The following is a 16,784-nucleotide window of genomic DNA, read 5'->3' as shown; positions in this document are numbered from 1 at the left end:
CCTTTATTACCAAGCTGGCTCACCTTTCTGAGCCTTGATTAATCACTGTTCCACATTCAGATTGGCTTTTTTTAGCTTCTAGATATCAGGGAAAACATAGAGTGTTTGCTTTCCTATGTCTGGCTTATTTCACTTAATATAATGTCCTCTCTTTCCATCCATTTACTACAAATTATAAAATTTTATTCTTTGTGGCTAAATAAAATTCTATGTGTATATATGCCACATTTTATTTATCCATCCATCCATCAATGAACACCTACCTAGTTAATTCCATATCTTAGTTATTGTGCTGGGTAAATATAGAAATGCAGACATCTTTTCGTTATGGTAATTCTATTTTCTTGTGATAGCTGGGTAACTGCTGTGCTAAGTAAATATCAGAATACAGGTAGATCTTTGATATGCTAATTTTATTTGCTATGGACAGACATTTTAGGAACCTCCACACTGTTTTCCATAGTGCATGTACTAATTTATATTAACTCCAACAGTGTATAAAAGTCCCCCTTTCTCCACGTTTGCTAGTATTTAATATTTGTTTTTGTCTTTTCAATAATGGCTCTTCTATCTGGAATGAGATGATATTTGATAGTGGTTTTAATTTACATTTCCCTGATGATACTGACATGAAGACAGATACATAGACCAATGAAACAGAATAGAGATCCCAGGAATGAAATCATCAATCTATAACTCATCTATTCTCCACAAAGATGCTAAAAACATAAACTCGAGAAAGGACAATTTCTTCTGGGAAAACTGGATATACATGCATAGAAATATGACACTTGACTTCTCTCTCAACTTGTACAAAAATCAACTTGAAATGGATGAAAAACTGAAACATAGACCTGGAATTATAAAACTTCTAGAATAAAACTTATTTGAAGCACTTTAAGACATCAGCATAAGCAATGATTTTTTTTTCAAATAACCCCCAGACCACGGACAACAAAATTAAAAATAGACAGATGTGATTATATCAGACCAAGAAAATCCTTCAGCTCAATGGTAGAGATGGTAGAGCGCATGCTCAGCATACAGTCTGAGGTTTGACCCACAGCACCACCAAAAAAAAAAAAAAAAAAAAAAAAGCCTACAAAATGCTACTGAATGGGAGATAACATTTGCAAAATGGACAAATTAATTACCTTAATAGACATTTCTCTGATGAAAAAATACAAATGGCCAAAAAGAGTAAAAAAAAAAATACTCAATATTATTAACCAGTAAGAAAATGCAAATCAAAATACATTAATTTTTAAAAAATCATTGGTGATTTTTAAAATCACTTAAACTTAAGAGCCGCTGATTTAAACCCCTTTTCACACTGTAGCCATTCCGCCAGCATTCTAGCCATTACATTAATAATGGGACAAAAACCTCCTCATGCTGTGACCATGCAGAGAAGGCCAGCCCCACACCTCTTTCACTGACTCCTTAGTCACAGGTTTCCCAAATCTGTTCCTTTGAAGTTGCCCGTAGCTAATCAATGGTCACTACTTATGAGTTACTAAGGGTGAGTACCTCTGATAATCTCTCCTTCCAGAAAAAAGGAATAACCGTGGCCTTGCTTGAAGTTCTGCCACAGGATGGGTCTTCCTTGTCACAGTACTTCAGGGTTCCTGAAGAGAGGGCTGCTGAAGGGTGTCCCAGAGTGGGGCTGTAGGGTTGGGGCTGTCTCCTTTCAGGTGAGCCAGCACATCATAGGAATCATCTATAAGACAGGTTCCAATTCTCTTCCTAAGGCAGTCCCTGTGTGGCCGTGTGCTTGAGCTGAGAGAGCACTTGTGGAAGCAGAAGGAAGCATGCAGGTCTCAGTCTCTCTTTTTGTGCCACATTTGCCTTCAGGTTTGTTTGGACTCAGTCTTAAGCATCAGTATAACTTCAACTTTTAAACAGAAAGCTGCCATGCTCACCCAGCTTCATTGCAGTTCAGATGTCTCCCAGTCCTCCAAGGGGAGACTAGGTTGAGGGGTTACTTTCTAGACATTCTCAACTAGGGGGCTGCAGGAGGCTGAAGATATCACAAACTCACTGTCTGTGCAGAAGGCAGAGCTTTGTTCCCAATCCTGAAGGTTTGCTCTGTGATTCTGGAGGGACTGGCCAAATGCTCTGTGCAGCATTCTCATCATTCACAAACCCTTCAAGCACTTTGGTTCTACTGGGTCATAAGACCTCAGCAGCAGAGGTCTTGTGTGACTCTCTGGACCTATTACTATTATCTGGCCTCCATTCAATATGGACAGATCCTTAGGTTAATCATTAATTAGGATAAAGTACACTCCACAAATCTAAAGAGTCCTTCCCCTTGGAGGAAATAGCTCAATGTACCCCCAGGACACCGGGCCTCTAGTTATTTTACCAAGGTAGAAGGGCCTTGCATGTTTAGGTATGTATTTCCTGTTTCTGGTATTCAGGTATGTCACTAGTCATGGAGCCTATGACATGTTGTACTCTATCCTCACCAGATCTGAGCACCGATATATAGCATCAGCAGAATGTACTGTAGAATGAACAAGATCCTAGTGGGCATCAAGATCCCAGTGGGCTACATTATTGCACAGGGCTGGAGGGTGGAGGGTCTTGAGATAAGACAGTGTTGTGCTAATCCTGCCAGAGGAAGACAGTACAATTTTAGTATCATTTCTTAAAAACATAAAGCTCAAGAATATGCACCAGATTAATAGCCACATGCCTGGTAATAAGGGCTATTTTAATTTGCTTCTAGATAGAACCTATAACTGGAGGAGCATCCACAACTGGAGTCACCATACAATTAAATTGATGATACTCCACTGTCCTTTTCTGCAGTTTCAATCTCCTATGCATCCCCTGTGTTCTTTAGGTCCTTGACAGAGGCATCATCTCTACAGTTCTTCCAGGAGGTGATTGTTTTTAGTTTATTAACTTTGGTAAGTGGAAGCAGTTCAACTTTACCTTTCCTGCAATAATGGTCCTTGGTCCTTGCTCCATAGTTCAGGGAATGAATATAGAATAATTTCTGGAGCTAAATATGAATAGTAGACCATGGCATTTTAAATTCCTAACAATAAGTCTCAATTTAGAGCCTGCAAAGTGTAATTTCTCTCTTCTAATGCACATCCACCCTGGTAAATCATCTCAGGCCCCTTTGGAGACAAGCAAGAGGAAGATTTGCACTATTAATTTCTGACCGTGTAATACAGTCTTTCCTCAAGGAGATAAGATCTCCGTTTCATTCAGAAGACTCTAGGCCTGTGGACTGACTCAACTCCAGAAAGGTGAATGAGCTATAATACTCTCCATTGTGGTGATTTGAGTGAGACGTGGGTTCATGAGACATAAACACTTTCTGATTGATTATATAAATTAAGAAATTAGTAGGCTTCTATTTTCCAAAGATTTCTCAATTACTTTCTTTGAGCTATAAACCTGAAATACTTAAGGAATGGGAAAAATAGAGTTCATAACTTTAGCCAAGTTGAATAGCACTTCCAGTAGGAGAGAGTTAGAGGTAGTTACAGTTTAAGATGGAATGCATTCTTACACAGAGGTTTATGGACAAACCTGGAGGAAGAATCAGACAAGGGTACCCAGAAGGAGGAACTTGTAGGTGCCTTTAGGAGGAGGAACACAATGGGGGTGCAAGAAGGCTGTCTCAGGCAGCGCTCCGGGTATGGACCACTGGGCAAGCTGTAGGGGCTACAGCATGTCTGGAATACCGGGTGCATTCACACAAGGTGACCACTCATTAACCCAGACCTGACTTTGTCTGGCAGGATAGTAAACACTGTTGAGGGCCACAGCCGAGTCGGGATGACGCACGGCATTTTTGCCAGAAGTAGTGGTTGACAGGTGACGCCAGCGAGCCATTAAGATGATGACTTTTGAGTTCTCTTGGAGTTCCCGTTGAGTTCCATTGAGGTCTTGCGGGGATTCCTGAAGAGTTCCCATTGGTTGGGGAAGTGCTGGAGGAGGGATTTCCGGTTGGTGGTTCCAGGAGGAGCCACGCAGCCTTCAGGAGAGTTCCTGGGGAGCGTGTGTGGAGTGTGCTGGTGGAGTTCAGAAATAAAGTTTGTTCCTCTTGAGTGGCTCGTGATTTGTGCCCAGCCAGACTGTGGCAAAACACAATCTTTAGCCCAGCAATTGTCCACGTGTTTTATAAAGAGAATTTGGGCTGATCAAAATTAACATACATTCATCCAAATGAGAGCATTAAGAAGGCTATTGAACATTGTTTACATATTTTGCATTAATTGAGCTCATAGGATACACTGTGGCAGTTGAATTAACCATTACATTACTCCAAACCATAACATAAAGTTATTTAGTAGTCAAATAGCATTGTACTGATTATTTAGATGAATTTTAAAGCTATTTTCCTTTTTTCTCTTCACCATAATATATTCTTTTAAATTGTTTTTCAGGAAGAATATCAAAACTAGGCTGAGGTTTAATGTTGTGGTAGATGGTGATAAATTATTAACCCAGGAAGCCAATGCTTTCACTTCTGTCTGTATAAACCGCACAGCATGGCTTCCTCTTGAGTCCTAACCAAATTTAATAAGACAAGATTGTGCTGCTTAACGTTATATGCCAATGTGGGTAGGCCATGGTACTCAGCATGTCAAACACCAATATATTAAAAAGATTATTTTTAAATTATATTAGTATGAAATCACAAGATGTTGAGAGCAATAGATTACTTGTTGCAATGTGAGTAGGCTTCATCCAATCAGGTGAAAGCGCTGAGAAATGACGAGGCTCACTCAGGACAAGGGACTCTGCCTTCAGACAGCATTTGAACCTGAGATTGCAAAACCATAGATTTCAAACTTTAAGTTTAAACACATTTCTGTGCCAGTTTTAATTTTAACTACTTGAATGAATGTTTGAAATTATATAATCAATTCTGAATTTTTTACAATATTGGGAATAATATTGGCACGCAATATTGAGTTTAGACTTCATCTCCAAATTTAATTTTGACTAGAAATTCTCAAACTACTTACCAAATAATGAGTGGACTCTAAAATGGATTGAATTTCTCCTATTTTACTTAAGTGTTAGAGCTACCAATAAATATTAAAATAGTAAAAAAATATATATATAATACAAAGGAAGAAAATGTCTCCAAATTGATATAAGGAGTGGATTAAGAGCCTATAAGAAATTATTAAATAAAATACATTTGACATAAAATAGATGGATGGGGGAAATGTGATAGTAGGGTTATTGAAACAAAAATATAATTATACCAATTTGCAGTCATTATAGGTTGAATTGTGTTCCTTAAAAATCACATAAAGGATTGGTGCAGTGACATGCTTGTAATCCTAGGCACACAAGAGGCTGAGGCAGGAGGATTACAAGTTTGAAGTTGGCCCAAGTAACTCAGTGAGGCCCTAAACAAATTAGTGAGAGCCTTCTTAAAATAAAGAATTTTTAAAAGAGCTGGGGGTATAGCTCAGTTGTGAAGTGCTTCTGGGTTAAATCCTTGGTACTCCTCCTCAAAATTCACATAGTGAAGCAACCAGTTCCTCAGAATGTAACTGTATTTGGAGATTATTTGCTTATACAGGAGAATTTTGGAGACAGGCAACAATATGGGAAAATATCATGTCAAAATGAAGACAGAGATCAGACTGATGTTTCTGAGAAGCCAAGGAACAACAGAGATTGCCAATCAGCCACCTGGAGCAAGGGAAAGCGTGAAGCAGACTCTTCCACAAAGCTCTCAGAACCAACACCACAGACATGTTCATTTGGGATTCCCAACTTCCAGAGCAGTGAGACAATCAATCTCTCCTATGCAAGCCACCCTGTTTGTAGTACTTCAATATCAACACAATGAAGACTCATCATTGTAAAATTCCTGATTATTCAGGAAATCTCAGAACTATTATCTAGGAGCTACTGTTTTCTGTTCATAATTTTTTTGTTCATTATGTTTAATATTTACTTATGGAAAATAATGATGATGATATTATGAAGTGTCAATTATTTGTCAGGCACCATTGTAAATGCTGTAAGAGTGTCAACTCACAGATGACCTCATTAGCTCCACTTTACAACAGAACCCCTCAGCCCAGGGAAGCAAGTTGCTTACATTTACACAGCAAGTGGTGGGCCCAAGCCACCCACTCAGTTTGGTTCTGAGGCATGTGGTTCCCATTACAGTGGTGTCTGAACTATTGGTGATGTAAACTGGGAAGAGTCTCCTCAGAGACTTGGTTCCCCCAAAGACCTCTGCAAGCCCATGGGTAGCTGCACTTGGGAAGCTGGGTCACAACAGATGTCTGCATAACATCAGGGTAAAAAAACAGTTGCCAAATATTTAGGTCACGTTGTTCTGCACATTCCTGATTTTCATATAAAACACATTATTTGGGGGCTATCTGCCTTATTGAGATGTATTTTAACAGAAAAAAACACACCAATCTATTATTTTGATCTTTGTTTCTGTTAATATTTATGTCAAATATTTATTAAAGGAGAAAAATCTATAAATATCTTTTATGTATTTTATAATCATATATCGTGACCTAGTCCAAGGATGGCACTCATTACTTATGTCTTTTGAGACCTCCTCAGCTTAATGACATGGAGTTCCATCACTGCAGAGGCACCATGCACAGGGTCATACACATGATGCAGAGGTTCATGCTCTACCCCATGACTGTGAGCAGTTATTTCTCTGAAACCAGAATGCAAAATGTTGTCATGCATTTTGTGATCTCTGCAGAGGATAGCAAATGCCTCAATTAGGATACTGCTAGATGTCATCTGCTAGGCATTACTGAAAGGTGCTGTGATCTGAAAGTTTGTGTCCCCTAGAATTTGTGTGTTGAAATCCTGCCCCTACACTGATGGTATAAGGAGGTAGGTCTTTGAAAGTGATTGGATCATGAGCATGAAGCCATTGTGAATGGGATTGAGGCCCTATATAAGGGGCTCATGAGAGATCCTCTCTCCTTCCATCATGTGAGGACACAGAATGAAGGCACTATCCATGAACCAAACAGTGGGTCCTCTTTGGACATTCAGTCCCTTGATCCAGGGCTTCTATCCCCGTAGCCGTGAGAAATTTTTGTTGTTTTAAGCTATGCAATTTATGGTGTATTGTTAAAGAAATCCAAACAAACTTAGAGTTTCCAATGAAGGATACATTCTTGGCCTCTTACCTTAATCCTCAGTGGATAACTTGAGTCAATTCCACACCTCCTCTTACTGTCCAGCGGTCTCTGTGCTTCAAAGGCTCTGGGTTTCCTGGAACACAATCCTATCATTTCCAAAAGTCTGGTACCTTAGCTCCCTTCTCCACTGCAGAATAGAACTCCATCGGCTCATCGAGAAGCCTCTTTCAGTCTTCTGCTTCTGTAATGCGAGGTCCTTTAGAGCTTAGGGGCACGTTTTCAAATTTATAAAGAAAAAAACTAAACAAATCAAAACGGTATGAATTTAATACTAAGAAATTACGTTTGAAAGGGCACCACATGGTTCTTTTGTATAAGGAATACAGTTTCTCCAACCTCACAGAACTAGAAACACTGGAAATTATAACAACTTAAATTTTAAATGTTGATGTATCATAGATTTAAGCTCTATTTTTTTCTCTCTCTCAGGGTTTCATCTTTTAAATTTTTAAATAAATTATATATATATTGCTTAAAATGAATGAAATTCAAATTTTTGCAGAGGGTGTCTGTCATTCACTTATCTCCCTTGTGTTTTCTTCTTTATAACATTTCAGGTAAGGAAAACAACCAATATTTTAACGAAGTATTTAAATATCACATCACTTAAAGTACTTCTGGCTGTTGGTAAATCAAGATGCTTCAACAATGAGAGCAGGATTAGTGTTGTACGTATCTAGAACTTCACAATGTCGACTTAGTGGCTCCACAGTAGCTGAAGGGAGTCGGAATCCACTTCATCTTGCACTTTGCTATCTTCCTCTTGGTCCTCAATGAGCTTCCTCCATGAATGAAAAATGATGCACTTGCTGGTGTCACATCCATCAAACCAACAGGGACACTTTCTTCTATGGGTCTCTTTTTAATAAAGAACCCCCACAGATCACCTTTCACTTGGCTATTCGTGTCACAGCCCGTCCTTATAAAAGTCAAAGTCAAAAGAAACAGGGATCCTCATGATTGAGGTAAACCTCGATTTTTACCCCAAACCCACCAGAGGGAGAGGTTCCATATCTGAAAAAAATTAAAAATAACCTGAAGAGACACTTCTCAGAAGATGATGTACAATCAATCAACAAATACATGAAAAAGTGTTCCTCATCTCTAGCAATTAGAGAAATGCAAACCAAAACCACTCTAAGATTTCATCTCACTCCAGTCAGAATGGCAGCTATTATGAAGACAAACAACAATAAGTGTTAGTGAGGATGTGGGGGAAAAGGCACACTCATACACTGCTGGTGGGACTGCAAATTGGTGCAGCCAATATGGAAAGCAGTATGGATATTTCTTGGAAAATTAGGAATAAAACCACCATTTCACCCAACTATCCCTCTCCTCGGTCTATACCCAAAGGACTTAAAAACAGCATACTACAGGGACACAGCCACATCAACATTTATAGCAGCACAATTCACAATAGCTAAACTTTGGAACCAACTTAGGTGCCCTTCAATAGATAAATAGATAAAAAAATATGGCATATATATACAATGGATTATTACTCAGCAATAAAAGAGAGTAAAATCATGGCATTTGCAGGTAAATGGATGGAGTTAGAGAAGATAATGTTAAGTGAAGTTAGCCAGCTCCCCCCCCAAAAAAAATTCTGAATGTTTTCTTTGATATAAAGAGGCTGATTCATAGTGGGATAGGGAGCGGGAGCATGGGAGGAATAGACTAACTCTAGATAGGGCAGAGGGCAGGGAGGGGAAGGGAGTAGGGTATGGGGTTAGAAATGATGTGGAATGTGATGGGCATTATTATCCAAAGTACAGGTGTGAAGACACGAATCGGTGTGAATATACTATGTATTCAACCAGAGATATGAAAAATTGTCTATATATATATATATATATATATAAAGAATTGTAATACATTCTGCTGTCATATATAAATAAAAAATTAAAAAAAATTAAAAATTAAAAATAAAAAAAAAATTTAAAAACCCAGGAACTGATCTACCCACAAAGAACACAGAATAATGTGTTTGGAACAAGCCCCTTTACACCTGCAGCTTCCAGGCTCTGCTGTAGGGACTTGCTGTCTACGTGGGAAAGTGCAGAAGGTTATGAGAGTAAGGGGAGGGAAAGGCCTGGGTTCCCTGCTGCTGGGCAGCTCCTCTGCTTTCTCAGCTGTGAGACTTGCCTTTTCCTTCTTAGAGACTTGAAAGGCTTCCAGGTTCCCGCTGGCAAGGGACCCACCTGCCTTCATCTGAGCACATGGCCTCCTCTAGGAAGAAGGTTGCTATTGGCCCATGGCTGACCGTTTTCTCTGTGTGCTCTCTCCTGTTTAAGGACCTTGTTTTTATTATTATTATTATTATTATTATTATTATTATTATTATTATTATTATTTCTTCTTCTTGCTGTTGCAGCTCTAACTATTCCTGCTGTAGTGGGAATTTCGTATCAACTACTTTAAAAACATGTGCAGCACCCTCTAGTCTTAATCAGTACATCAAATAAGACTAAATGCAAACAACTCACCTCTTTCTTATTTTTGAGAAGCCAGTAAAAAAAAAAAAAGTATGTATTCTCTTTGTAAGTTTTCAGTCAAATTGATGGCAAGGCACAAGAATCTGTTAAAAACAGAGCTCAAATCAGACTTGCTGCTGCAGAGCTGCCTAGAGCACACAGGTCCATGGGGTGCTGAGAGAAGTGGAAAGGGGCTCCAAGTCTTCCTCTCTTTCTTCCAGTGAGATGAATGCATATATCTTTCTCTATAAACCTTAGGAGAGGGAACAAGTGTTCTCCTCCATCATCTTCCATCTGTTCTCATATGAATTAGGAGAGAGAGAGAGATCTTAAAATACTGCTTTTAACAACTTTTGCACGCTCCAGTTGCTGTACTTACAACTGAATTTCCCTTTGGCTCCCCACCACTGAGTTAAACATTTTCCCCTGCATCCACAATGCCTAACCACCAGACTTTAGGGGACTCTTCTAATAGGCTGTAATAGACTTCTCGGAGGGTTTGGCAGCATCACGGCACCAGTTACAGCTGACTCACATCCTACATGTCAGCACCTCCTCATTTAAGAATTCCTTTCTCCTCCAGACCTATAAATGTCTGCATCATGAGAACCTCATTCCCATATGCCTGATCTTCTCTCCCACTCTTCTCATCTTGGACGCTTTTCTTGGGTTCCTTCTTAATACCCGAGCTTCTCCTTCCACTCCCCCATGTATAAATCTGGACCCACATACATCATTTCCAATCAGATGCTTTCTCAAGAAGAGCCCAGTGGAGCCAGTGTTTGGACTTCCACAGGACTCAGGACTTCTGGAAGGTGACATCACTATCATTAGACCTTCCAGTAGACTGTGAGGAACAGAACTCCTTCTGCTGGGCCTTTTCCAGGGTTATAAGATGACTTGTTCCCTGGCACCTGCCAATATCCAGAATGAGCAAGCTGCCTGGCACTTTGCTTCCCCCCCTCCTTGGTGTGACATGACAAAAGGGTGTGATTATAGAGACAAAAAGAGAATCAGGGCATGCACAATCAATCTGTCACACAGTTTTAATCAATTTTTCAGGAATCCAAATACTGGACACAAAAATCTTGGAGGAGGAAAGGTTTACTTTGGGCTCATACTTTCAAAGGCTTCAGTCCATGTTTCACTGACTCCATTTCTATGAATCTAAGGTGAGGCAGAGCATTATGGTGGGAGGGCAAGGTGGAGGAGAGCTGCTAAGCTCATGGCAGCCAGGAAGGGGGGAGAGAGGAGGGGGCCAGGGACGAGATATGGTCCCTAAGGGCACCTTCTATTGACCTACTTCCTCCAGCCATGCCCACCTGCCTACAGTTTTTACCACCTCCCAGTAGTCTGTTCACCTATCAGAGGATTAATCCACTGATGAAGTCTGAGTCCTCATTTTCTAATCACTTCTCAACTGTCCCACTCTGGATATATCAGCATGGGGGACCAAGCCTACAACACATACGTTTTGAGGGCACTTCTGAGCCCAAACATAACACACATCCAAACTGCTGAAAATGTCACCTACATTCACATGTACCTCTCCCCCTGCCTGTGGCCTCAGAGAAGGGTAGGGAACATCTCTCATTCTACTTAAGGGCTGTCCTTTGAATCTTGTCTTGATTCTTAGCATCTTGTTTCTTAGGCAATATGTACCTGGTTGGTGATAGTGGTATCAACTTTATTCTCTCAAAATCTTGAATTGAGCCAGGAGGATCGTAAATTCAAAGCCAGCCTCAGCAACAGCAAAGCAGCAAGCATCTCAGTGAAACCCTGTCTCTAAATAAAATACAAAATAGGGCTGTGAATGGGGCCAAGTGACTGAGTGCCCCTAAGTTCAATCTGCAAGACCCCCAACAAAAAAAAATGTTAGATTTAAATAATTATGAAAGGGCATTCTGAGACTGTAGTCTTAGAAAAGTTACAGAAACTACCCTGAGTACAAATACTGTGTCTTTGGATATTAATCAGTAGCTTTGATCTAGGAGGCAATGAGTAACTTCAGGTCCTCTAGGCAAACTTGTTCCTCTTGTCACATGTTGGAAGGGATGGTATTCTTCCCAGTCAATTTCAGGAAATTCTGAGTAAGGGTACACTAAGCTTTTTATAATCCCAACCATGACGTCTTCAAACTCCAACATAAATATTTTTACTGGGTACAAAAACATTTCTTTGGGAAGCCAGGTTTTGATTAAAACTTGAGTTTCAGGTACAGTCATTTATTATATGATATTTCCGTCTTGCAACCTGGCCAAAGGCCATATACAAACACTGGACATAACATGTGCACTGTTGTATCCATGTAGGCATTGGGACAGCTCTGCTGACCTCCAGACCCGGGGGGCATGAGCACATGAGCCCTGCCTCGGGCCCACCCTTGCTTCTTCAGCCTTTTGTTCTTCTTCCTCCTTCTGGACTTTCGACTCCAGAACATCCTGGTTTTCCAGCTCAGTTCCTGGACGTCTCCCACAGTGTCCCTTCTTTTCCTTTGAGGAGCAACATGCCAGCTCAGAATGGACCCTGTTCATTTCTACCTCTGCTTCCTTACAATAGTATCACTTCTGACTTCAGAATTACTTTGGGTAATTCCAGTTCCTCCTTCAATGCGCCTGTGACTTTTCACTTTTTTCCAGTCTCTGTCAGGTCCCTTCCACCTTTTATAGCACCCTGAAGTAGGGGACGTTCCTCCATAGTACAGGAGCTCTTGGGAAACCCTCTGCTCACCACCTATGGCCACCCTCTATGTTGAGTTCACAAACCTGAAATCCTGCCGTTGGGTCTGCCTTGCTTCTCTGTCACTTCTGATTGTAGCCTGTAGTAGTCACTGATTGTCGTCTTCCTGTTCTCCTGAGTATGATTCCGAGGTTCCAGACACTTGTGTTTGCTCTTCTGTTCACCTGGACAGAGTCCCCTCCAGTGTGCAGCTGGCCAGCTTCCTCAGCTCCTTCACGTGTGTGCTCAAACGTCTCACAACAACCTTACCTAACATCACACCTCTCCACCCAGCACCTGTGATCTTCCCACATTTACCATAGTATTTGCCATTTTCGTACACACCATATGTCTTATTAACTTTTATGATTGTTTTGTTTGGCTCCTATTTCTAAAATGCAAGTTCCAAAAAAAACAGTTATATGTCTGCATCTTGCTCATTGAACTATCCTCAGAGCTTGGATCCGTGCTAAGCAATACTATTTATTTTTTAATGATTGTGCTATAGTTTGAATCCAGAATGCCCCCTAAGCTTAGTGCTCAGTTTGGTTCTGTTGGGAGTCCTCACCTTTATGAGGTGGAGCCTGGTGGGAGAAAGTGAGCCCATTGGAGATGGGGTCTTAAAGGGGCAACTGCCGCTTGCCCCCCTTCCTGTCTCCTTCCACTCCCAGCTGTGTGAGGTGAGCACCTTGCTTCAGCACATGCTCCTTGCCACCATGCTCTGCCCTGCCATAGGTTCAAAACCAGTTAGGTTTTGAATAGGTTCAGTTGACCCTGGATGGGAGCCTCTCAAACTATAAAACTTTACTCCTTATAAGTTGATGATCTCGTTTATTTTATCACAGTGACAGAAAACTGACTACCAAAGAATTGATGGCTGCTTTATGAACTCAGTGAGGTTCTGAGTGACATCTTACTCATTTCTGTACCCAGCACCTTACTCAAAATCTGAAGCCTTGGTCAATAATTTTAGGATGAGTACATGAGAACAAATTATCTTGAGAATCAGCAGAAATATGGAAAATGCCATTAGAGGGAAACAGCCCCACTTTGGCCCAGAAGGAAACAACAGATTGATCCATTTAAAATGAATCAGAGATGAGACAAATGACAGATCCTGCTTTCATTCTTCTTTGTAACCTCTGTTTTCAATGCTTTTCATCAGTTATTTATTGAGGGCAGTGGGACCATTCAGACATACCACTACAGGAAGCAGGAACACCAATCTACGTGTGTAACAATGAATTTCAGTCTCAAAGCTGATCCCTTCTCTGTGCCAAAATCACTCTTAAAACAAATGTGTGTGCTTAGGGAGGTACCTCTTCTGCTTTAATACCTGAGGAGGTTGTTCAGTGAGCACCCTTTTAAACAGATTCTGTAAGCCAGGATTACTAAAAAGAAGTAAATATTTCATGGATAATGCCTCATAGAGTGTAAAACTTTCCTTCATATAGAGGGAAATGGAGGAACAAAAGTGACACTTCTAAATCAGAATGCAAAGTGGAACTCCTGAGTTTTCAGGGGACTGTGTGCTGTCAACAGAGTGAAAACTCAGATGTTTCTTAGGAAAACTGCTTCACAGTCTAATAGCTCACAAGGACATTGGTTCTATCTACATTAAGTGACCCTAATTTGCTTTCTGTCTGTAAAACAACCATCTTCAGCTTGTCTACAGTTGTCATGGTGAACTCCACTGTTTTCTTCCAAGAGTCCTGATTCCATGTTGAAATGAACTTGCATGAAATCTACTGACTTAATATCTATCTTCAAGTATTCTTCTTTCAATAAAATTATGTTATGAGCTTTTATGTTTTTTAATAAAGGAGACTCTTAAACTTGCTTAAATACTCCAGATTTGAATGCTTTGAAGCAGGAAATAGACTCTCTTATGGTTTAAAAATAGCAATCATTAGCTTTCTAGTGATTAAAGGTAATTTACTTGAAGGAAACAAAAAAATCTTCTCTACGCTTAACTCAAGGGGAAATCATGGGCTGCTTATTATGAAGAGAAGGGCTCTTTGGGGCTCAGTATATCCCCCAGAAGCAGAGCTAACTTTCAACAGCCTGATCACAGAAAGACTGTGATGGCTGTGCTGGAAGACCCCTAAGAGCCAAGTGCCCTAAGTGCTAATTAACTGCACTACGTGCTACCTGGTCCAGGGACAGTTGCCTAAGGCAGAAAATTCATTAACAGTGGTGAGGGTCTCAGAGCAAGAAAAATAAAGACAAATGAAAATGAGGAGTGATATGAATATATCCATGTAAGAAATACCCAAACTTTAACTCAGATGAAGAAGAACTGCAAAATCAAAGCAAAGGCCAGGAACAGGCTCCTCATGTGTTGTGTCCCCAGGGAAGGTGCTTATAAGGGATGTCACTGTGAACTGTGGCCTGTCTTCACAATCAGCTACACAAGGTGAAGGCCAGGTTCTGAGTCACAAATGTCACACTTGCCAGGAGAATGAGACAGGGTCCTACCTAGGCACGTCCAGAAAATGAGGCCATGTGTGCCACTCATGATGAGCCACCTCTTCCTGAACTTCAGCCCTCATTTGTCTTTGCCAGAGGACGTTAGAAAGATTTTCTAGTTCATGCGGTAGATGCGTTTCAGACTGTTACACAGTCAGAAGTCATTTAAAGAAGTCGCCTTCCTACTCCCTTTACAAAGTTCCAGGTACATGGGACACCTCATATGCATGCCATCTGCACTCCTCCCCCCTTTCCCCAAGGCACTTGGCCTTGTCCTCTTTTTGCAGATGAGTGAGCTATCATTTAAGGAGAATAAGCTCCTTCCAGAGCCCACAGTGGCTGGGATCCGACTCCAGAGCTGCAGTATTCTCCTCTTACTGCTTCTGGCTTCCCCTGTGGGGTCACAACATTTAAGAGACACCAGCAGCGCTACCTTCCTTAGTCTTCTTGCATCCAACTGTCAGTCATTACACTGGGTTGCCATCCACAGGCAGACCATGATAAATTTGAGCACAAGGAGGAAGAGGGGAAATCGGAGAGGTTCACAGGAAGGTTCACGTCCTTGAATGACAAAGGCTGGAGAAAACATGAATGAGCTACGATTAAAAATTCCAAAAGCCAAGGTTCTGCATGACAAACTCAATCCATCTCTTTGTCTCTATACACATTGTGTAAAAGACACCAAGAGATCTATTACCTTGGTACTCTAAAAACAGTGTACAATTCTTTCCCTTTCATTCATCAAGTTCCGAGTGTCTGAAAATTTCACCAAGAGATGAAAGCTCTAGGTAGTAAGTCACCAAAAACATCTGAGTTTCCACTTTACATTTCAAATGAGAATGGCCCTGTGGCCCTTCTTGTTTATCAGTCATCTTCCTTCCCCAGAACACCACCATGCAGGCAAGGGCCAACCTGGGTACACTCAGTCACAGGGGAAGCTGTGGCATCCAGCATGAAATAGACCCAAATACCATGCAAGAAAGCCATGTCTCATGCTCTGGGTCATCGCTGGAATGCAAAAGTGTCTTGTCACTGACACATCAAATCAGAGACACAGTAACTTGTCAATTACTGAAGATTGACTCTAGGATGAAGTGCGGATTTACACTTTTAATTATCCTGGCACAATTACAGCATTCTGTCTCTCCCTTAAGTGTTGCAGTTTGGATTATAAATTGGATGGTCACCCTATTTATAAAATGCTCAAGTCTAGGGGTTTTAGCAAATTTGTAAGGATTACTTCAGTTTTTTAAGTCCTGGTCACTGTGGGCTCTGGCAGGAGTTCATTCTCCTTAGGAAGCACGCCACAAACAGTTATTCAGCATCGTACTTTGGAAAACTTCATCCGGGTGCTTTGGCCTTCTCTTCACCCTGGACCAGATCATCCCCTGAGTTTCTCAGAACCAGAGCCCCCTCCAAGAGCTGGGCCTGAAAGCCTAAGCAATGAACATGATTACTCTCTGGTTGAATGTTGATAAAAAAACAAAAAAACAAAACAAAACAAAAAAACAAATAATGCTATAGTTCAGTAGATTCTTTCATTAAGCCTTTAAAAAAAAAAAACTAGAACTTTGAGCTGAATTTATAGGTGTAAAAACACTCCCAGAATCTTTTAATTCCAGGTAATGTATGCAAAATTATCTTTCTTAATCATCTTTGAAAAGTTTTCTAGACCATTATGTGCTATTTGTGATCTTTTATTGGAAAACAACATCCATTTCTGATTAAAATCAAAATCAGTCAATGTAGGTCATGCTAAATAAAATAATTTTATAAACTACTAATGAGCCATGTTGTAAAGAAACTTAGATACAACAGCAGTGAGTGAGTAGCACCAGGTTTTCTTCCACTCTTCTTGTGTATCTTCTGAGTGTCAAATCCTTCTGTTAATGTGGGATTTTTTTACTGAGTAATCTCAGAGACTTACTTTTATATAACC

Source organism: Marmota marmota, unplaced genomic scaffold (genome assembly GCF_001458135.2).
Source record: "Marmota marmota marmota unplaced genomic scaffold, marMar, whole genome shotgun sequence".
Classification (NCBI taxonomy): Eukaryota; Metazoa; Chordata; class Mammalia; order Rodentia; family Sciuridae; genus Marmota; species Marmota marmota.
Note: the sequence above shows the minus strand (reverse complement) of the source record.